We start from the raw sequence: 23477 nt of genomic DNA, 5'->3' as shown, positions 1-23477 counted from the left end.
TGTGTGTTTGTTTCTTTTTAAGCTGCAGCCCTTCCAATACCTCAATAAAAGAAAAGCATGTATTTCCAGAAGGAGGGGAATAAGCTACTTACAAATACCTTCAATTCATGGAACGTTTAGGGTTGGAAGGACCTTAAACACTCTCTTGTGGCACCCCTCTGCCATGGGCAGGGACACCTTCCACTATCCCAGGTTGCTTCAAACCCCATCCAACCTGGCCTTGGACATCTGCAGGGACATGGGGCAGCCACAGCTTCTCTGGGCATTCTGTATTAGTGCCTAGATCACTTGGGGAGTGATCTTCTTGTAGTTCTCTAAATTCATCCCAAAAAGACTGACAGGAACACTTCAAAAGATGCCCAATATGTCATTCCCAAAGCTGCAACTTTTGTACTGTAATACAGACAACATTTTCTGCAGGTGTTGTCATTCAGAACTTTCTTTGTCCTCCATAGATCCAGTTATTTTTACAATGTTTTATTATACCATTTCTAACTTGATGCTTCCCTCCACATTATGCCTTTTACTTTGGGGTGATTTAGAAATGTTGATTGTCAACAGCTATCTTCAGCAAAATTGAATCCATTGTCCTTGACCACACTGATCATCAAGAGCCAAAAATGAAACCCTGTTCCTTTGACCTCAAAAACCACATTATAAAACTGCTCATTTTTCACAAGGTTAGTTGCTAGTTAAGCTTTCCTTTGAAATTTTACAGAAGCCATTGTGATCTTTGTTTGGAGTTCTTATTTGTGGGCCAAATGCTATTAACTTTCCTCATCTTTCAGCCTGGAAAAGAATGGTGTCTTTGCAACCAATTAAAAAAAATTCCATAATATCACCCTGTAAAAATCAATTTTAGTATGATGCTTACAAAATTTGCACTTTTCAACAGCTGTGGAGGTGATTTCAAGTGTGAACGGTGATGCCATATTTAAAAACCGAACCAAGACAGGTAAATAGCATAAACTGCTGAATTAAAAAACAAATCATCTCCAAACCCCAAGCAAATTACTATTTAGAGACAATCATACCCCACCATTTCAGCTGACCATACATTTGTGTAACTACCTTGTGGCCATGTGCACTTTGTATTCACTTGATTACTGCGAGGTAACTTCAAAACCATGGAAAAGCAGACAGGCAATCCAAATCATTTATCTCTACAACCACATACTTGGGAAGCATTTTGGGTAGTATCATTTGGGTAAGTTTCAATTTTCAGCAGGGAAAAATTCTAACAGTTCCACAAATATATTATTGCTATTTTTCCTCACAGATTCTGTTATCCACAACGTTTCTTTGCAGATAAATGTTTCTCACGCAAATAGGTCAATGTATTATGAATTATTGGATAAGGATAGCAGTTGAGATGACCTGAACTTACTTTATGTCACTAAAAACAGCCAGACAAAAAAGCTCTATTACCCACTAAAGGAACAAATTTCCTCCATTTGTTCTAAGTGCACTCAATTATATAAACCACATAAAACATCGATATGACTCTCACAAAACACAGATTGTGTCACTTGATATTTGGAATGATCACTACAGCACTTTTTGAAGCACCAGCTTAGCTTTAAGCATTCATACCCATATTTAAGATATTTCATGTATTTTCCTGTACATCACTAAGGAGGGTGGCAGGATGATGAGTGTTAACTAAGACGACTAAAATTAGCTGAGTGAATATTTCTCCTACAGTCCAGAAAAGCATACCTCCATTGAGCCTTTGTCATTAGAATGACTTGTGACAGGAATGATTATTCAGGTTGGTAAACCTGAGTTCACTGAAGGCAGAAAAAAGGAAAGGATAGCAGTGACAACTCCAATTGCCTGCGGCCATCCAGTGGCGAGCATGTGCTGAAGGAAGGGAAGGGGGAAGTAGCAAAATGAATTACCATGTACAGGCATCTGCAGAAAATGCCACCGGTGCTGACCCAGACAGCTACACCACGGGAAAATGATGGGAGGTCAAAGGAACAGGAAAAGGAAGGGTGCTGGGGATTGCTAGAAATAAAGTGTTTACCATAAAGCTGACAGAGGTTGGTGATGACAGCCCCGCCATCCACAACATGACCATTGTTTCAGAACATGTTTTGAAAACCCATCTAAACGAAGGTAGCGACTATTTTCTTCCTAACAAACTCTGCTTGCCATATTTGAATTCCACCCAAGGAATTCATTAAGCTGTATTGATTTATTGATACAAGAACCTTATCTAATTTGCATGTGTAAATTAGCAGGAAGAACATTTCCCATTACTTTGCTATATGGCAGGAATGACTGTTTACTTAATTTCCTGCTGCACAGCTCTGATTTTGCAAAATGGGTTTGCAACCAGGGGTGTCATCTCAGATTTAGTTACATGTTACATATGCTTTATGAAAAGGTGAAGCAGTACAAACATAAATATCTGGGAATTGCAATTTGCTACCAGGCATAAGGCTCTCAAAACAGAATGCATCAATCCTTTGGAGCACTTAAGTTTTTCCTCTGTACAAATTCTAGAGAAAGCTTATTTGAGTCTTTAATTTCTCTTAAGATGAAGTGGTTTTCTGTTATTTTTGATAAAATTGCTTTTAAACTCTCCTGGACACATCTTGGTTCTAGTAGTTTGTTTATCCTTGTGGGAGGCAGGTTAAAAACTTGCTTGAATAAGAAATAATGTATTTGTTTTAAAGCCTTTTTTTAATTAAAAATTTGGACATTTGGACACTGTGTTACTTGATTCACCTAATTCAGTTTGACTCGACAGAGTCCAGATGAAAAGTTTTAATCCCATACTGTATCTTTTTATCAGCTGCTAAGGATCAGGCAGTTGAGCAGCTCTAGTAAGACTATCAGTTTCCTTTCAGAACTCCAGAAAGAAGAAAACCAGTGAAGTCCATTGCACTGAGGATTCCAAGTAGCTGGTTTCCAGTACTCTGCACTGGGAGCTGACCCAAAGGCTGCAGCGTACTCCAAAGGGTTGGTCCTTCAAAAACGTGACAAGGTACAGTAAGGCAACAAGTTCCTGTCAGAAATTAACTTCCAAGGAGTGACACTTATTTAATCTGAGATGTGTAACTGCATAACTTTTATTTATTGGTCAGTGTCCTAAGTTGCAATATAGATGTAGTTAAGTATTCTATTACCACCAGCTCTGGGCCGTTAGCTGCTATCACCTGCTAATGACCCACTCCGGATGACAGGCAATGGGCCATCAGGGACCCACCGTGTGACTCATGGACTTATCTCATCCCATTGTGGGATGCTCTGCCCAGGAGGGAGGAACCAGGTATTCCCATCTGGATATAACCTGGCCCTGGAACTGCCTGAGGGAGCCCTGTCTACTGGGTTCCCAGAGGACGAGAGCTACACTGGATCTTCAGCTGGAGACTAGACCTTCACAGGATCACTGCTTCAACTGGACTACTTCAGTCGGACTGCTACTACCACCCTAACAGGGTGTTAGGTTGTATCTGACTTTGTCAGTGCTTTTTCCTTGTATTATTTCACTTATTTTTAATTTCAATCTTGACTTGTGATCTCCCACTGGTTTGTTTTCAAACCAAGACAGTCAGTAACTCAGAAAAGGATGAAGCAGAAAGGAAAATAGTTCTAAAGCTGTGACTTGGTATTTTAACTCACCAGAAAGCTGTTGTGAAAAGAATTTTAATGACTGAGTTCACTGTGGCTATTTACTGATCTGTCCAAAACCCAGCAAGGTCCCTTGCCCTGAAGTGGAGGATGAACAGCATTCTTACTTTGTTGCTGGGGAGCCCTAACAGAGAAGAAACACTCACAGCACATCAAGCTCCCCTCCACAAGCAGTGTGCCAGAGGACCTGCAGCACATCAACGTGGCAGATCCAAGGGTTATGGCAGCATGAACAACCATCAAGACACCAAATTCAGGGGTTTAGCACTTAGGAATTAAAAAGGAGATACTAGTTAGTTATGTGTTGTATGCATGTTGTGCTAAATCACCTTACTGGCACAACACTAGGAGGTGACTAAAACCACTTCTAGATATAAGTTGAACCCATTATTCTGAAATCTGCTCCAGGGAAGTTACTGGAAGCTTGAAAAAACCCACCCCCAGAATTAGCAAGGCCACAATAAATAGGATATATTACATAGGAATCAACACAGCTTACATAAATGCAAGGCATGTATCAAAACCATATTGATTACCTTTCTAGCCAAGAACAACATGTGTAAGAGAGGTGAGGTTAATACAACATACATGGATTTCCAAAAGGCCTCCTGCAAGAATCTTTTAAAAGTCTTTCCAAATAGGCTGAGCACTCATGAGGAGGAAGGTCCCCACATGAATAAAGTTGCTGATTAAAAAAAGGAAGATATTGAAGGTTAGTATAAAAGCCATTTCTCTCTCCAAAGAGAGATACTCAGCAGAGTCTTACAGGATTTATGAGAGACCTGGTGCTCAGCATGTTTTTAACTTATCTGGGAAAAGGAGTGCAGAGTGTGATGACAAACTTTCAGGATGCTACTGTTATTCATGGTGGTAAAGATAGGAATTGACTGTGAGGAAGTACAGAAAAAGCTTGCAGCCAAGGGATAGAGTGAGATAATGGCAGATGAAATTCAGGAAGGATAGTTGTAAAATGATGCACATGGAAAAAATAATTTTAGCTCCACAGTGATAAGCCAGCCACTAATACAGGTAGGAACAGGATGTTAAGGTCAGGGTAGATAGTGCTGTGAAAACATAAATCCAGTACTCAGGAGTGCAAAACCAGACATGAACATTAGAAATTACTTAGAAAGGAGCAAAAGAAGCAAACCAAAATATCATTAGCTCCTTGTGCAAATCCACTGTACTGCTGCATCTTTAAAACTGGATGCAGTTTTACTCCTTCCCTTGCAGTGGGGGTAATTCAGGATACAGAATGACTCCCATAAAAGGACACACTGGTTACCTCAGCTCTTGCTAAACCTCAAGCAAATTGGTTATTAACAGCTGTCCTTCCACTGCTGCTGTAAAATAGAGGAAAATACAGAAAGTCTAACATGTTTTTCAGTGTTTGCAATGTTTGGTTGTTTGCTGCAGTGCAGAGCCTTCTGATTTTGATAAGGGGAAAAAAAAAGAAGCCTTTAAACCCTAAGGATGGCAACAAACAAGGAGAACTACTGGCAGCAATGACTGTAGTCCAATGAACAGATACTGAAAAAAGCCAAAGCAACCACTTAGCATTATCTTTTTTCCCATGTAGCTGAAAGAAGAACACACTAAATTTACAGGAAATGGCACTTAGAAATTACTAATAATGTAATTTTTTTCCGTCTCTGCTTATACTGGTTAACCTATGAAGCTGGAGGAGAAATTTTTCCTTTGACCTGCAGATAATAACTATAAAGAATTTAAGCAGGAGTTCAGCAGACCAGAGATCAGGAACTAGTTGGATTTAGTACTGCAGGGAATCCATCAATGCAATACAACAGTACAAAGCTATTCAGTCTCAAGAAACCAAACGTTCAGGAATTAACAAAGTTAGCAATCAGTTTGCAATGGGGATTTTTATTTCTATAGGAAGCAGTAAACTGGAACAGAACAATGCAGATTACAATGTAATCCCATTTAGAGTGCTGCCACTCAGGAGCAGAGGTAACTGCCTTGCTACACCTTTTATCTGCTTTCCATTCTGTCATTCCATTGCTTTTCCACACATGCATCCTAAGGGTGGCAAGTTGTGTCAAGTGAAAAAAGCACTACAAAGGATTCCAAGAAATGGAGAATTCTTTTCCCCTTTAACCTAAACAGCTATTTATGAAATAAAATACACATTACAGAGATACTTCATGGTTGAAAAAATATTAGAGTGTTAATATAAATCAATTACTTTAATAAAAGCAAATGCCTACAGTAGCAACTTATTACTAAGAAACCTAATTAAAATCCATGTATAATACTTTTTTTTCAATAAGGCATTACAGTAACAAAAGTAATAACTACTGAGGAAAGCTAACTGTTTAAATCAGAAAAGAGTGAAGTCACACTGTGGAAAATGTGAGAAGGAAACAAAGCCTCACTCAGCTCACTGAAGTTGGATGTTTTAAGCTTGAACAATCAATGTCACCTTTAGCACACTAATAAATATATGTGTGTGTATATATATACACACACAAAAACACTCTAGCAAATTATACATGTATTCTTCATTGGCTGACTTCTCTTCCACCTCATTAAAGTGACTACTTCCCCCTCTCGTCCCCTCTCTCTAGGTGTAAAATAATGTCCTGCCTTCCAGCTAGGTGATAATTAAATCCCCTAAATAAGTGGCAAGTAGGTGGCAAAGAAACTATTCATGCTTATTCAAAAAGGAGGGGCTCAATCAACACTTAATTTAGGAATTCAGCTATTAAAGTTGTATCGTAACTCAGATATGATTCTGAACTCCCAGTTCCCTCCATCCATACCACACTTGGTTTGGTTCTTCTTTTCAGGCTGTAAGTCTCAAACAGGAATCTCTGACTGGAAACAGCAAGGTCAAACAGGAAAGGAAACATCTGAGTCAAGGTCTGTTCCCACCCAGGGATGGTGACTCTGAAATACCTTGAATAAAAGAGACTGAAGATCTGCACAGTGTCTGTGTTCAGGTAGCTGGGAGTGTTAGCAGAGATGGACTTACAAGTTCTGTTGATACACCTCTACCTAATCAGAAACCCTGAGAACACTGGAGGTCATTCTGCAGTACAGGAAAACTAAGTCTAGCACAAACTAACACCCATTTGGCCCCCTACAACAAAAATCAACTGAGGACATGGGATTTGTAATTAAAACTCTTCTTGCTGCTCTCTCTCTCACCCTTGGAATAATTCCAGAAAATTTCACTTTTGTGAAGGAGATAAGTGCACATTTCACTTTAAAATGTCTGAGAAACACCACAGCACTATATACTCTGTAAAGAGGAAGGGAAAAAACCAGTTTTGGGTACAAAAGATAAAGTAATTAATTAAAAAAAAACCCAAAAAACCAAACAAACCACTTTCCAGGAGTGTTGTAAGGGATTTGCATACATTACCACTGAACAAGTACAGAAACACACAGGCAGACATGGAGGTTTATTGGTCTAGGCTGGTCTCATCCAAGCAACAATAATTGACTCTGCTCCTGATAAGAAGCAGGTATTAACCAAACAGCAATACAGTTCTTTAAACCCTTAAATTATTCTAACTTGGCAACTTCAAAAGATCACAAACAGCTAAGAACTGTTATTTAAATCTCAATCATTAGAATTTACAGGGAACACACCAATACTGCTATCAGAAATATTGAAAATATGGATAGCATGAGATTCCGAATCTCCTTTGGTTCATTTCTTCTGCTGAAGTTGTTGAATGACAGACATAAAAGGGTGAATAAAATCTTTTCAAGAATGTCCCTCTTCTAAGTTGGAATGGTTGTGGTTAATCTTCTCATGATTAAGATCCAAGTCTGTTATCACAAACCTAAAATCTCAGATGTCCTAATTACATGTCTCATAAAGGAGCTTTTCTAGTCAGGAAAATAAAAAGAGAGCAGGAGAGAGAAAAAAAAGCAGGGGATATTGTTCTGCTCTTTGCTTGTTGTGTGGAAACCAAAATTTCTAGCTCAACTCCAGTAGCTGGGAAGTGGAATGTACCTAATTAAACTTGAGTGTGAACTGCCCTTTCCCAAAGGGCTGCACAGATTCCAATACTATCTCAGGCCAAGCTTCTCTCTATTCCAGTGCTTTGAGCAAATCCCATCTGCTGTCAGGGATTCATTATGACCAGAAGCTCAGAGTCCCACGAAACTGTCAAAATTCCCAATAAGAACATGTTCTGAAACACTGTGTTTCTAACAAACGGTGCATTCCTTCTTCCCAAGGGTAAATGGAACCATGTTCTGAGCTGGATTGTCTCACAGAGGGCAAGTGAAGGATTACTGTAAAAATGAACCAGAATTTCCTTTTCCTGCATCCACCCACTGCGAGCTGAAAACTCCTCTGTCATTTCCAGGACACATCTGATTCTGCTGCACAGAAATCAGAGTGACTTTCCCATGATGGTGACATTACTAATAAGAATGAATTGCAACCACTTTTGCAGTCCATCCCATTCCAATGCCTCGGCATTAACTAGTTTTTACAGTACTGATACATACTCATCTGCTTACACAACTCTTCCTGTTGGTTTTTCCAAAGAATTAAGGGTCAAATCTCAAATAGGGTGGGTGCAGATTGTAGTTTTCCCCTCCAAGATTGAAAGGGTAGCCAGTATGGAGAGCACTAATGCTTTCAGCCACCTGGCAGTCATCTTTCATCAAGGATCAGAGCCCCATTTTCTGACCAGTGAATAGGTCTGCAAGCAGCCTCTGCCCCAGCACAGATTGTCTGTGCTAACAGCAAGTTCCATAGCACTGCAGCACTGCATTCCCTTAGCTATGACTTCATGCAGCTCTTCAGATATTGATGGAAAATTAAAAAGCAATTTTTCAGGGTTGGCACACTTGATTTAAAATACAGTCGAATAGTCTAATTTATACTAGAGATCTTTTGATAATGCTTCTCAGTATCACATTCACTAGTTCTAGAAAAATACCAAAAATCTTACCAGTGATCACTACTAAGGAATATGCTCCTGCTCTTCTGGTCCATTTTAATGAAAGAGTCATTAATTATAACTAAATTGGTATTATCACCTGAAGCCCAGCACTCCATCTTTGACCTGATATTCAGCACATTAAAGGCTTGTGTAGCTATTTTAAATTCTAAAATTATGAATATCAGGCAGATAATTTTTATTACTGCTATCTTGAGTCCCTTGACATCTTCCCTTAGAGATTGCCTTGGCCATTTTTCCATTCAAGAACATTGCTGTCTTCCTCCAGTTATTTGTCTTACAATGTTCTCAAGAAAAGTTGTTAACAAACAGAGAACACAAATGACACTGCCTTCTTCAAAGCTGTAAACTCCTGACTTCAACTGGTTATCCATGATCTGCACATGTGGAAGCTATTATGGTCACTGTCATGAGATGCAATTTTCAGATCAGAGACAGATCTCAATTTTAAACATCCTGTTAGTAAGGAACTTAGACAATTCTGAGGTGCACGTTGTCAATCTGGCACTTTTTCTATAAGAACAAAGACTTGGGTAAGATTTAAAAAACCCATTCATACATAACCTTGATGTGTAAAATCAACGCAATTGGGAAAAGTGAAAACTGCAATTCCTAAAGTTTTTTCAACATGTTAAGAATGTATGTCAGCCCTATTTGAATTGAGAAATTAAGGAGCCCTACAGTCACAAAGATTTGGGTTGAATTAATAGTGGTGATTAAACCAGACACTATTTCTGGAACTTCTGTTTGTGATTTTGTATGTATTTTAAGAGCGAATGGTAATTAAAAAAAAAAACAAAAACAAACCAAACAAAGAAAATACAAATATTAACAGTGACCCATTGCTCTGTTAGTAAGGCATGGAAAGAGCATGGTTGTAAGAGTGGAGTCTTAGCCTACTTTACAAAGGAAAGGTAAAATAAAGGTTACAGGAAACAGTTATTCAAAAACCTGCAGGGAAAAACTAGACTGAGGCTAAAAGGCTTGAACTGCTGGGAGATGATTCCCAAATACCAATACCTAATGCAAAGCTTTGAAACCATTTTTACTGATCAGTAAATCAGATAAAAGCACTGCTTTTGTTCTGTTTTGATGAAACTAGTCGTCATTGAGTAAATCCACAGTTACATAGTAATTCTTAAAAATACTGATTTACTCCATGTTTAGAAAATGGGACAGCATTGAGCCAGGCTGCAAGCAGCATCAGCAAGCAGGTCCTGAAGTAAATAGTTCTGTCCTTAACCCCTCCCCACACTCCTCATAAGAACAGTCATCATCAGTTCCAAGAGATTACAAATACTTCTCTAAAATCCTTATTCTGCAAACTCATTTTTTCTTTTCTTTCACACTCTGCTAAACCTCATCCAGTAACAAATGGAAACAGCACATCCTGTGAGAGTGTCACCCAACAGAAGGTTTTAGGAGCAGCAAATATGATAAAAAAATTGAAAGGAGGAAGTAGACAAGACCTAAACAAACAGTTCCAGTGTTGGGTAACCTCTGCACTAAGCAGAGGATATAACTGAGAGAACAGGCTGGCTGTTCAGCTCTTTGTCAAAGCTCCTGATTGTCCAATTGGACCTTGTGAGATTGTGTCACCGTTGCATTCCAATTTCTACAAATGAATGGCCAAGCAGCATTTCTATTATTAAATGCTCTAAAATCCTTCTTCGCATACCACATTGGATAAGGGGAGAAACACTTTCATCCGGAGGAGAAGAATAACAAGAAAATGAAGGGAAATATTTGTAGCAAAAAATGAAAGACAAAGATGAAGGGGAAAGGGACAGTTTGGAAATTACCTCCTCTTAGAGACTCTGCAGTCAGACTCAGGTAACACCTTCAGCACAGCCCTGAGCAGCAACAACAGAATTCCCAGGGTAGAAAAAGTTGAACAATCACCCCAGAAAAATCTGTTTGAACATGGCCAGAGGTTTTCTTGGTTACTGATGTGGCAGGAAGGGTATTCCAGTGATTGTTCCCTCTTACAGAAGCAGCTACTCTTCCATCAGTTTATAGTTTCAGGAAATAATATCATTCCTGACAGACAGCCACGGAGTTCTAATTACCATATAATTTTAAAGTTTCACACATATTGTTGGCTTTAAATGGCACACATGTTTATTTAATTTACTCTTAATCAAAGCTTCCCTGGGAGATGTGTTTGCATACTAAAGCTGTAATTCTCAAGTAAGAGGCCTAAAATCTTGCATGTCACTGAGCTGGGCCTCAATTCCTCTGTTAACTTCATCTCACAGCTGAAGAGATCACACTTCTCTCTAGGTCATAATGAGACCTACAGGACATCAAACATGCTGGCAGAGGAGAAGCTAAAATTTTATAATGTAAGTAATGTTTCTAAGCATTTGAAAAAGTCATTTTTCTCACCCTTTGTTCTTCTAGTATATGAATTTAAGGGATTACACTGCCTGGAATTACAGCTAAAGCAAGTCAGTATGAATCTTGAGCTGAAAAGGTACAACTAATTTTTTGTCTCTCAATCCCCAGCTCTCTAATAGCAAATACCACTGCACAAGTCTAAAGCTACTTCATTTTCACATTTGGACACCTTTTAATGCAATAAAACTAAAGCTTCTAGCAATTCATGTAGCTTTTAACATACCATTGCTGAGGTGTTGTGCATTTCACATTCAAATCTGCCATGATACTCAGAATACACCATTCAATACCATATAACACTTGGCCTGCTGAAGTCATGCTTATTTTTCAAAATACCAGGTGCTAGCATGACCATTTTTCTTGTGCCCAAGCAGTGAACAAGGCTTGATACTGATACCCAGACTTCATCACATCATTCATTTTTTACATCATTCTGTTTTCCAAAATGAACTTTTGAGCATCATTGTACCATAACAGAGATAAGAAACTTCTGTATTAGCAAGAAAAAGCATAACAAGTTTAGATTTAACTGTGAAACTATTATACACTCCTAAATTTCCTTGTGAGGAAATTTTCTGTGCATTCAAATGCAGTATTTTACTATGGAATTGTATATTAATATTAATACTTCATTGCACGTATAAGCATTTTGTGATTAACAAATAACAGAATGGCTTAGAGCAGAATTAGAGGTACTGCAGTGAATATTGTTTGCAGAAAGGGCTCTGTGGAAGAAAAACTGTGTAATAAATGCTATTGAATAGCATCCCTTTCAGGGCTCTCCTACTGAAAGCAGTGCCAGGTAATTAAAGGCTGTTAGTTTTTGTCTTCACTCACAAGTAACTGCACCATAAACTGGGTTCATAATAAATGACACTGAGAGGTGACAAACTCCCAACTGTACAACTCACCCCACTGAAGGGCAGTGAAATGGGTTTCCTTTTAGGCTGAGCTTGATGTCAGTAGGAGCAGTTCCAGTTTAAATTGCCTTTGGAGGCTCAGCTCCAAGCTCAGCTTAGATCCAATAAAAGACTTTGGATCAAAGACCTGCTATTTGTTTTTGCAGAGCCAGACCAGCCTAACTTCAGGTGATGAAGTCCCACCTTGGAACAGCTCACATGCCAGGACACACCCAGGAGATGGCAGCTACAGGCTGGTGCCACATCTCCTTTGGCATTCTCACTGCAGCTACAAAAATGCCTTGGGGACACTGCTTTTGATGCACTGGCTGACAGGTTTGAAAGAGCTGTCAAATGAGATCCCTGGTAGTTTTAATGCAGCATTATTACAGGTGGTAAAAGGCTTTGTCCTGGATTATTCCAAGCCCTGTCTGCCTGCCTCCATCAGGAGTGCCCAGGGCAGCTGCTTGGGTCTCAGCAGTCACCTAGAGACCTCACTGCAGCCTCCTGGGGAGGAACTCTGTCAGGTTATTTCCAGACACACTGGCTGAACTACTGCTCTCCAACATGCACTTCTCATGCCAATAATAAAACCAGGGACATGTAAAGGGGATGGTGATGTATTCCCATTTGAATCCCAACAGAGTACTTCAGAAAAACCTCTACTGTACAGGTTTGTAGCAATGTGACTCAACCAAATACATTTCCTGCTTCCTAAGAGAATCACTTTCACAAACAAAAGAATGGGAGTGTTTTATTTTGGTCAGGTCTCACCATTTTAAGTTCATTCTTTTTTCCTCTCAATTCCTCTCATTCTTTAGTAATATACCTCAATTTTGACACCACCATAAAGTAACACAAATTCAGAGTGACATTCAAAAAAACCCCAAACAAAACAACCAAAAAAACAGGATAGCAGCCACACTGGCAGGAAAACTGGTAGTTCCAGAGCCAGAGATGTAACTTGGATGGAAAGTAGAAGAGAAATGCATTTATGAAAGAACCAATCTTAAACCCAGGAATATCTAAGGATACTGTAGCCTAGTACATAAATCCTTACAACTCACTTTTTTCTTACATCTTAAAGAAGGAAAATCCCATTACAATCAAAACTCATGTCTGGTGTGCAAGAGCCCAGATTAATAACTCAAGTTCTTACCATCACATTTCTTTGTAGCAGACACTTCAAAGTTGTAATCTAAATTCTGCTTTGGAATTGCATAAATTACAGTTATAGAAAGGTCTCTCTCAATCTGCTCTGAAAACACATGCAGATTCCCAGAGAAAGATTTTAACCCATTGAGGATTTTTGCTCAGTGTTACTTCTTCCTGTGTAGTCTGAAGCTTGAAGACTGTGTACTTTATAATTTCATAAGGAAAACTCGCTAATTTACAGCCTGTTGAAACTTCTCCTATCAAAACAGGACAATGGTGTTTTTAGCAGAAATTCAGTCCCATATACATATACACACATGTATATATATGTGTTTATATATGTATATACATAATTGAGCATCTGGACACCTGACAAAATTGAGCTGCCTGCTTCCCTTCACAGTTTTTAAAATATTCTTACTGCCAGGCAATGCACAGATCTGTTGAATCAGCATTTTATGACAATAAGAAAGGCTTTCCAATGCCAGCCTTGCAGGCATCAAGTGATTTGCAGTTGGTTTTTGGCACTTCCCTGGATTTTCAGCTCTTTTGGAAGCCAGGAGAGCTCTCATACCACAGGCAGCTTGTTGCCAAAGGGGAGGCTTATCAGGGACTTGGAAAAATGATGGGTTACTAAGAAATCCCATCTATCTGGGGAAATCTCATCTGAAAAGAGATGGAAATGCAGGGATATCACAGGAAGTGTCACACACACCTGCCCTGCCCCACTCTGCTGTGCATCTGCCTGGGGACAAGTTACACCCTTGATCTCACTCAAGGTTGTACTTGATTATCAATTGGTTGAAAGAAATGTCTGGGGGAAAAAAATTACTCAAATGTTTTATCTACTTGGTCAAATTTGATTTTCTATTGAATTCATTATTTAAAAAAACACCAAGGATGGCAACAAAGGGGAGGTAGGAGCAAAGAATCCAAATTACTCCATTGAGTAGTTAAAAATTATTTTCTGAATAAAAACACTAGTTATGCTTTCCTAGTTACCCTTAGATAACATCACAGATGAAGGAAGACAAAAATAAATATAATACTTACAAAATTCAACTACATTGCCACTATTAAAGGCTGTAATCTTCTGGTTTACACAACTGGAAAATTTTGCTAGGTTTGATAAAGCAACTCCAAGTTACTGAAAATTTTATGGTGGGTAATTAGGAGCTCAGTACTCCTAAAATCTAACTCTTGTTCAAAATCTTCTGTAAAGGTCAAAAGCCATTTGTTCTATTATACTTTGAGCCATTGCCTCTTGTCCTGTCACTGGACACCACTGAAAAAGCCAGGCTGCAGCTTTACACATTCACAAATATCTGTATTTTGGGAATCCAACCATGTTCTATTACTGTGTATCTTCTAGGATGTGCCATTTAGAGCTTTTTGCCACCAAGATCTGCCCCAGCCTTCTCTTCAGAAATCTGAGCAATCCCAGCACTCTGACTCTCCTTATTTCCTATTTGCTTCAGTCCCTCAACGATTTTGGTCCCCTGCAGTTAACTGGGGAGAAACACCAAAGGACATTGCTGGTAAGTTAATTCTCTAGGACAGGCTGAAGGGAAAGAACTCTCCAGCCATGGAGAAAGCAGCAAGCAGACTTGATGGAAGTGTCTAAGGAGGCAATGAAATAAAAATCTAGGACACCTCCTTTTGTGTACAGTGGAATAGCATTTTAATTAGAACATGACAACTGCACTAAAACCCAGAAGTACACAGAGAAAACCTCTGTGAATGGCTGAGTAATAGGGCAGAGAGAAAGGATAATCTCTTTTTGAGAACAGAGAAATATTCTGATGTACAAATGAGCCCATGGAGCAGTGGGCTCCACTTAAAACAGTGGGCAATGTACCTGACTGCACTTGGGAGCTACAGGGTATGGAGAAACAAGCTCTGTGCAGTGATGCAGCTATTGAAGGTGAAATACATCTTGAGAAATAAAAGGAGATGAAAAAACAAAGAGTGAAATGCAGAAGACATAATAGACATGCAAACTTGTCTTTATATAAATGATAATGGTGTGAACTAAGATGAGTGCCAGGTTTTAAATGAATATATTAACGTGGCCTTCCTTGTTCTGGAAGCAGTAGCAGGCAGGATGCTGCTCTAACACAGTGCAATCTCTGTTGGATTGTAAACAAAACCCACTGCTGGTTCAAAAATTTCACAAGGGAAGTATCTGTTTAGTAAGTCATAGCTATGTGGTATTTCAGGTTGTGACTACAAAAAGCCACTATTTCATTTCATAGTAATGATAAAATACTTATTCAATATCTGCCCACGAGAAAAGGCAGACACAAAATCTGTCTGAGTTTAACTTCAGTCAACAGGAGGAGTTTAAAAGTGAGTGAGAGAAAGTAAATGAAAAGAATGAGTGAAAGGGTAAAACTAGACATCACAGAAGGGGTTTTAAATAGCCAAATGGCTAATTAACACTTTGCAGAAGCTGGGCAAACACATTGCTTTCAAATGAAATGATTTCTCCATTATGGTAGAATTTTGGTGAGAAAAATCAAACGTTCTCCATAATTTCTACTCTACAGCACCTGGTAATTTCTATTAACTTGCACATCATTTTCAATACTTGATACAAGCAAGTCTCAGTCCACCTTCATGGCTGCATGAAAGTTTAATAATACAGGTATTGTTACCTTCAATTAAAATTATTCATCCTTGTAACTTGCAATTCTTACAGAACATATTTATGTATTATTGCAATAAATTTATTGAGAAAATAATGACCACTCTGTGCCAATCACCAGAATTATGATCAGGGATCATTCTCATGGGCAACAGGAAACTCCTGCAAGGACCTAAAACTATTTTGGTATTTATTTTCCTCCATGTATCTTGAAGGTCTGATGTATTTGTTATAAAACCACAGTTCTTCAAAACCTTCTAACAAATTACTATTAGCTTAAGTAAGTATTTCTCATGCAAGAGCCACAATAATGAACTACAATACCCAGGATCTTCCCTAAAGTAGGGAGGGAAAAAAGCATGAATGAATAAGATAATTAGTAAGATAAGTAATCAAGACTAGGCAAAGCAGAGCCAACTCAGAAGGAAGCAAGGGGTTTGAGGATGAAGCACAAATCAGTTCGGTATGACCAGACATTTAGAAAACAAAGAGGGGCAAAAACCCCACAATCTGAACAATATTGACTAACCAGGGAAAAACCAAACATAGATAGAAAAGGAAAAAAATCTATGTTGTCCTATGATAAATAGTTGATAAGCAGTTCATTTATCACCTCACCTGTTAACACCCTATATTTTAGTAGCTTAAATTAAAGCATTGACCCAGCAAATTTATGTGTGTCTCAAAACTGGAGAGAGGAAATTGTAATACACAAATACCATTTTTTTAAAGGAGCAGTTTTGTTTTATGGCATAGAAGTTGCCACTGATCCATGTGAACAGACTTGCACCAAACGAGCTAATTTTCAAAAGTTAACCTTATTTGCAAGTGGAACAGCTGTAAGCATGACTGCTCAGATACAGAAGACAATGGTAGATTTGCATTTATCTCAAATGTATTTTAGTTGAAGTCTGACTGCAGTGAAAAGCAGTGTGCCTTGCAAAAACTTCTAGAACTGTTGGCTCTAATCCAATCTCATAGCCAAGCAGAGCTGGCAGAGGTCTTTCTATCTGCTTACTGTCTTTTGCCCATCACAGATGAGATTAAGAAGAATTTGCAATGCAAAGAGTAACAAAGTGCCTTCTTACATATATATTACATCTGTTATCCATTATATTTTCATGGCAAGAGCTTCCTCTTCAGTTAATGTGTCCTCTTGGTCTATCAGCTAGCAACATGCAATTTTTTTTTTTTTTACAGTGCAAACTCCCATTTCTCTTTTTATGAATGCTTCTGGGCATAATTAAAATAAGAAGTGCTTGGGTTGCTCTCTCCAGGAGCAAACAAACTGCCAGCCATTAAAACACACTCCCTGTAAGCATTTCAGCCTGGTTTCAGAAAGCAGCAGACTCCACGTGGACTTTATCATCCTCTCCACTGGTGTTTTTGGGTTGCCTGTTCAGGTACATATGGATTTACCAGGTACAGGATTACCCTGCGATTTCATGAGCAGCCCTTCAAAGCTCACAAGGAAATGAAGTCCCTTTAGATAAACATGCCAGTTCATGGTGATTGGCAGAACTTTCTGGTTGAACAAGTTTATATAATTTCTTACCTTAAAATAAAAAATAAAAGTAAAAATGTATGTATGTGTCAAGGGAAAAGCTGAATAAGTACATTTCTTTGAAAAAGAGAGCATTACTAAGAATCACACTTAAGCTCTGGTGCCTTACAGACACATTTATGAGACAGAATTGTTTGAAACAAAACATGCAGTATGATCTGCAGCAAATAATCACCTTAAAAACTGAAAGAGGCCTGGTGTGGTTCTTGCCTTCCCACTGGTTCCCATTTCTCAAGGTGAAACTGCTAAAGTAAGCTAGTTATTGTGTGTGGTTGTTTTTGGGGGGGGGTTGTGGTGGTTGTGTTTGGTTTTTGGGTTTGGGGGGTGGGTGTTGTTTGGGGGGGGGTTGGGTGGGTTTTGTGGTGGGGGTGTTGGTTGGGGTGTGTTTGGGGGGGGTGTGGGTGTTTGGTTTTGTTGTTTTTTGTTGGTTGTTTGTTGTTTTGGTTTTGTTATGGTTATGAAAAGTCACTAAAAATCGGCATGCAACTGCTTAAAAAAAAGTGTGGACAGGGATAGACCTTGGTTAGTACAAATTCATTATTCTGCTGGACCAAAAACTCGTCTGTGCTTTCTGTGGCCAGGGTGGGGAACACTATAAACAGAGGACAACCAGCTCTAAATACCCCACTGACACTGGTTTAGTGTGCAGGACAGTCATTAATGGTCTGACAACAAAATAATTTAAAGTACAATCCATAGCTTGCCTGTTACCCCTTCTCTCCAGTCCTGTTTCCTACTACTTAGGAGCCATCCCACACCTTCTGCTCTCAACATATTCACCTCTTCCTCTTTGGTTTCATTTGCTTCAAAAGCCAAGCAAGCCGTGCAGAGAAACTGCAGCTCACGGAGCTGTTGCCAGCGTAAGGACTTGAGACAATTAGAAACCATTTCAGATCTTGTATTCTGTGAGAAGCTGGGAATGGAAAGAGCTTTCACCTTTACGTAACCCCCTTGGCAGCAGCGACTCGTGAAGCAAGCAGGCACAGTCCCACTGCTGCTTTGACAGTCATGAGCAAAGTGATGGCCCTGCTGGAGGGTGGGGAAGTGTTAATTGGCAAATTAAGACAGTGCTGCACCGAGGCGTTGAGGATAAATTGCTGCACTGAATACGCATTTTCAGGGTTTAACGGGAAATGGAGTCGAAGATGTAGAAAAGGCAGCTAGATGTACTACTGGGTAGGTGGGAGTTACCCAATTTATTTTCTGGTGTGTCTGCAGCAGTCTCTCAGCTCTTGGAGAGTGCTTTGTACTTTCAGGGATATTGTTTAATTAAAGAAGAAACTTTATCTGTGAAGGGTTACCTAATTCTCTCCACAAAACCTGTGAGTTTAAAAGGCCAGCGCCGGGTAGAACAACCAGGATTAAGCACTAAATACTTAAGTTTAAGGCCATTTACATTCCTGACTGCACAGAATACAAATTATAAGAATTAGACTAACAATGAAGACTGTTGTTTCAGCCAAAAATAAAGACTGACAGCTCTATTCATTGACTGTGCTGCTCTAACAGGTGTGTAATATTGACTGTTGTCCTAGATGGCCTGAGAAATATTTCATTTTGATTTCATTCTGGCCCTTGTAACCATTTAGGTGTCCTTGTTCATGATCAGTCATCTGCGTTTCCACCCCTCAAAGTCCAACTGCTGTCACTGTCTGCAGTGTTCTACAGTGGAATTTATGGTCTAGCACTGCTGCTGGCAGCTTTGCTACTGCAGAAAAAGTAGGTTAGAAACAATCAAAACAAAGGAGTTCCATTTTTTGTTCAGTGAGTTGAGACCCTGTTGTTTCAGAGGGGTAGTGATGGGACATTGCCTGTTTTCTCCCAAAGCCAAAATGCAAACCCCAGCTGAACACCTTCCCTTCTTCTCTCTTGGCTGCACTTCTGCCCATTCATGCTTGTGAAAAACACGCTTCACTTTCCTGTTGAAATTTAAAGGGTTTAATAAAAGACAATAGGGGACACCAATAAAGCAAAGAAACAGCGCTGGGTGCTTGGCTCCAAGCCAAGAAGCACATCTGCCAGTGAGGGAGTCGTCTTAAATACTCTTTGTATTGCATCAGCCTTATGCATATTCAAACTTTTCTCAGAACTACTTTGCATGTTCCAAGAACTATTTTGCATGGCTCCTCCTTGGTCCCGCCTTTTTAGAGCATGCGCTTTTTCGGCTGTGGTTTCTTCCAGTCTTGGTTATCAAAGCTGTGGTTTCTTCCAGTCTTGGTTATCAAAGCTGTGGTTTCTTCCAGTCTTGGTTATCAAAGCTGTGGTTTCTTCCAGTCTTGGTTATCAAAGCTGTGGTTTCTTCCAGTCTTGGTTATCAAAGCTGTGGTTTCTTCCAGTCTTGGTTATCAAAGCTGTGGTTTCTTCCAGTCTTGGCTATCAAAGCTGTGGTTTCTTCCAGTCTTGGCTATCAAAGCTGTGGTTTCTTCCAGTCTTGGCTATCAAAGCTGTGGTTTCTTCCAGTCTTGGTTATCAAGGCTGTGGTTTCTTCCAGTCTTGGTTATCAAGGCTGTGGTTTCTTCCAGTCTTGGTTATCAAGGCTGTGGTTTCTTCCAGTCTTGGTTATCAAGGCTGTGGTTTCTTCCAGTCTTGGTTATCAAGGCTGTGGTTTCTTCCAGTCTTGGTTATCAAGGCTGTGGTTTCTTCCAGTCTTGGTTATCAAGGCTGTGGTTTCTTCCAGTCTTGGTTATCAAGGCTGTGGTTTCTTCCAGTCTTGGTTATCAAGGCTGTGGTTTCTTCCAGTCTTGGTTATCAAGGCTGTGGTTTCTTCCAGTCTTGGTTATCAAGGCTGTGGTTTCTTCCAGTCTTGGTTATCAAGGCTGTGGTTTCTTCCAGTCTTGGTTATCAAGGCTGTGGTTTTGTTTGGTTATCAAGGCTGTGGTTTCTTCCAGTCTTGGTTATCAAGGCTGTGGTTTCTTCCAGTCTTGGTTATCAAGGCTGTGGTTTCTTCAGTCTTGGTTATCAGATGTGGTTTCTTCAGTCTTGGTTATGGGGCTGTGGTTTCTTCCAGTCTTGGTTATCAAGGCTGTGGTTTCTTCCAGTCTTGGTTATCAAGGCTGTGGTTTCTTCCAGTCTTGGTTATCAAGGCTGTGGTTTCTTCAGTCTTGGATTTATCAAGGCTGTGGTTTCTTCCAGTCTTGGTTATCAAGGCTGTGGTTTCTTCCAGTCTTGGTTTCAAGGCTGTGGTTTCTTCCAGTCTTGGTTATCAAGGCTGTGGTTTCTTCAGTCTTGTTATCAAGGCTGTGGTTTCTTCCAGTCTTGGTTATCAAGGCTGTGGTTTCTTCCAGTCTTGGTTATCAAGGCTGTGGTTTCTTCCAGTCTTGGTTATCAAGGCTGTGGTTTCTTCCAGTCTTGGTTATCAAGGCTGTGGTTTCTTCCAGTCTTGGTTATCAAGGCTGTGGTTTCTTCCAGTCTTGGTTATCAAGGCTGTGGTTTCTTCCAGTCTTGGTTATCAAGGCTGTGGTTTCTTCCAGTCTTGGTTATCAAGGCTGTGGTTTCTTCCAGTCTTGGTTATCAAGGCTGTGGTTTCTTCCAGTCTTGGTTATCAAGGCTGTGGTTTCTTCCAGTCTTGGTTATCAAGGCTGTGGTTTCTTCCAGTCTTGGTTATCAAGGCTGTGGTTTCTTCCAGTCTTGGTTATCAAGGCTGTGGTTTCTTCCAGTCTTGGTTATCAAGGCTGTGGTTTCTTCCAGTCTTGGTTATCAAGGCTGTGGTTTCTTCCAGTCTTGGTTATCAAGGCTGTGGTTTCTTCCAGTCTTGGTTATCAAGGCTGTGGTTTCTTCCAGTCTTGGTTATCAAGGCTGTGGTTTCTTCCAGTCTTGGTTATCAAGGCTGTGGTTTCTTCCAGTCTTGGTTATCAAGGCTGTGGTTTCTTCCAGTCTTGGTTATCAAGGCTGTGGTTTCTTCCAGTCTTGGTTATCAAGGCTGTGGTTTCTTCCAGTCTTGGTTATCAAGGCTGTGGTTTCTTCCAGTCTTGGTTATCAAGGCTGTGGTTTCTTCCAGTCTTGGTTATCAAGGCTGTGGTTTCTTCCAGTCTTGGTTATCAAGGCTGTGGTTTCTTCCAGTCTTGGTTATCAAGGCTGTGGTTTCTTCCAGTCTTGGTTATCAAGGCTGTGGTTTCTTCAGTCTTGGTTATCAAGGCTGTGGTTTCTTCAGTCTTGGTTATCAAGGCTGTGGTTTCTTCCAGTCTTGGTTATCAAGGCTGTGGTTTCTTCCAGTCTTGGTTATCAGGCTGTGGTTTCTTCCAGTCTTGGTTATCAAGGCTGTGGTTTCTTCCAGTCTTGGTTATCAAGGCTGTGGTTTCTTCCAGTCTTGGTTATCAAGGCTGTGGTTTCTTCCAGTCTTGGTTATCAAGGCTGTGGTTTCTTCCAGTCTTGGTTATCAAGGCTGTGGTTTCTTCCAGTCTTGGTTATCAAGGCTGTGGTTTCTTCCAGTCTTGGTTATCAAGGCTGTGGTTTCTTCCAGTCTTGGTTATCAAGGCTGTGGTTTCTTCCAGTCTTGGTTATCAAGGCTGTGGTTTCTTCCAGTCTTGGTTATCAAGGCTGTGGTTTCTTCCAGTCTTGGTTATCAAGGCTGTGGTTTCTTCCAGTCTTGGTTATCAAGGCTGTGGTTTCTTCCAGTCTTGGTTATCAAGGCTGTGGTTTCTTCCAGTCTTGGTTATCAAGGCTGTGGTTTCTTCCAGTCTTGGTTATCAAGGCTGTGGTTTCTTCCAGTCTTGGTTATCAAGGCTGTGGTTTCTTCCAGTCTTGGTTATCAAGGCTGTGGTTTCTTCCAGTCTTGGTTATCAAGGCTGTGGTTTCTTCCAGTCTTGGTTATCAAGGCTGTGGTTTCTTCCAGTCTTGGTTATCAAGGCTGTGGTTTCTTCCAGTCTTGGTTATCAAGGCTGTGGTTTCTTCCAGTCTTGGTTATCAAGGCTGTGGTTTCTTCCAGTCTTGGTTATCAAGGCTGTGGTTTCTTCCAGTCTTGGTTATCAAGGCTGTGGTTTCTTCCAGTCTTGGTTATCAAGGCTGTGGTTTCTTCCAGTCTTGGTTATCAAGGCTGTGGTTTCTTCCAGTCTTGGTTATCAAGGCTGTGGTTTCTTCCAGTCTTGGTTATCAAGGCTGTGGTTTCTTCCAGTCTTGGTTATCAAGGCTGTGGTTTCTTCCAGTCTTGGTTATCAAGGCTGTGGTTTCTTCCAGTCTTGGTTATCAAGGCTGTGGTTTCTTCCAGTCTTGGTTATCAAGGCTGTGGTTTCTTCCAGTCTTGGTTATCAAGGCTGTGGTTTCTTCCAGTCTTGGTTATCAAGGCTGTGGTTTCTTCCAGTCTTGGTTATCATCGCCTCCCAGTTTGGGCTTGGTTCTGTAGTCCTTGCATCTGGTTACAGGCTGATAGTCAGGTATCAGTGGCAGGTCTTCTTTTTGGGTGTTACCCAGTCAAGCAGGTGGTGTGGTTAGTAAAGGAAAGTTCTTTTAAACTACTTTTATTAGTTTTCACTATAATATCGAAATCTAGTTCATAACAGAAATTAAAACATTGGTTATATACCTCTATCTCTATGACAAGACTACTTCTATAAAACCATACACACAATGAATATCTACAAAAGCCAACACTACATCAGGATATATTTATAACAATGCTTAACAGGGAAAGCTCATTTGTGCATGGATAAAACCCCCAAAATTTGACAGTGTACCTCTTGAATAGGGCTGGATTTAAGACCCGAGAAGTTGAAGACAGCCAGTATGAACCAATACAACAACTCCCCAGCCTCTGCCAAAAAACAGATCAGAGCTCTTTAATAGGAGTTATTCAAGAAAAAAATAACATGAATTATTCAATAAAGTGAATTTTTCCCATCTAAATGAAATATGCACTTCTGTGATACTTAACTCTCAGATATTAAGCAACACTCTTCATAAAAATTTTGGCATATCTCTTCCTTTTAAATTACATTCAGATTTAGTTGGATGAATTTGTTCATAATTTTAATTTTCTGCCTTTAGGTTATTTCCATCTTCAGATAACAACATGTATTCTGTGCAAATTTAAGATCTAGTTCAGCAGTGTTCTGTGGATAAAACAGCCTGCTATGCTTGAGTTCAAGTATTTGGTATGATTTGGAAAGAAGTCCCATTTCCCATCAAGCTCAAATGTGGATCAGTGATAAATAGTTTCCCACACTTTGCTGCCCTGATTTAAAACAGAACTGTGACTCAGCAGACGTAAAGAAGTCTTCCAGACATCA

General features: G+C 39.8%; 1 long non-coding RNA gene across 1 annotated transcript; it reads left to right on the top strand.

Moving 5' to 3' along the window:
• Nucleotides 1-2851: 2851 nt before the first annotated feature.
• LOC146437692 (uncharacterized) lies at nt 2852-15508 on the top strand. Its single transcript, XR_014851501.1, has 3 exons — nt 2852-2995; nt 5539-5613; nt 14418-15508. It is a non-coding gene; the product is annotated as an uncharacterized LOC146437692 (long non-coding RNA).
• Nucleotides 15509-23477: the final 7969 nt, after the last annotated feature.

Source organism: Lichenostomus cassidix, chromosome 4 (genome assembly GCF_008360975.1).
Source record: "Lichenostomus cassidix isolate B80296 chromosome 4, HeHo_3.0, whole genome shotgun sequence".
NCBI lineage: Eukaryota > Metazoa > Chordata > Aves > Passeriformes > Meliphagidae > Lichenostomus > Lichenostomus cassidix.
This window is presented reverse-complemented; position numbering and strand designations above follow the sequence as displayed.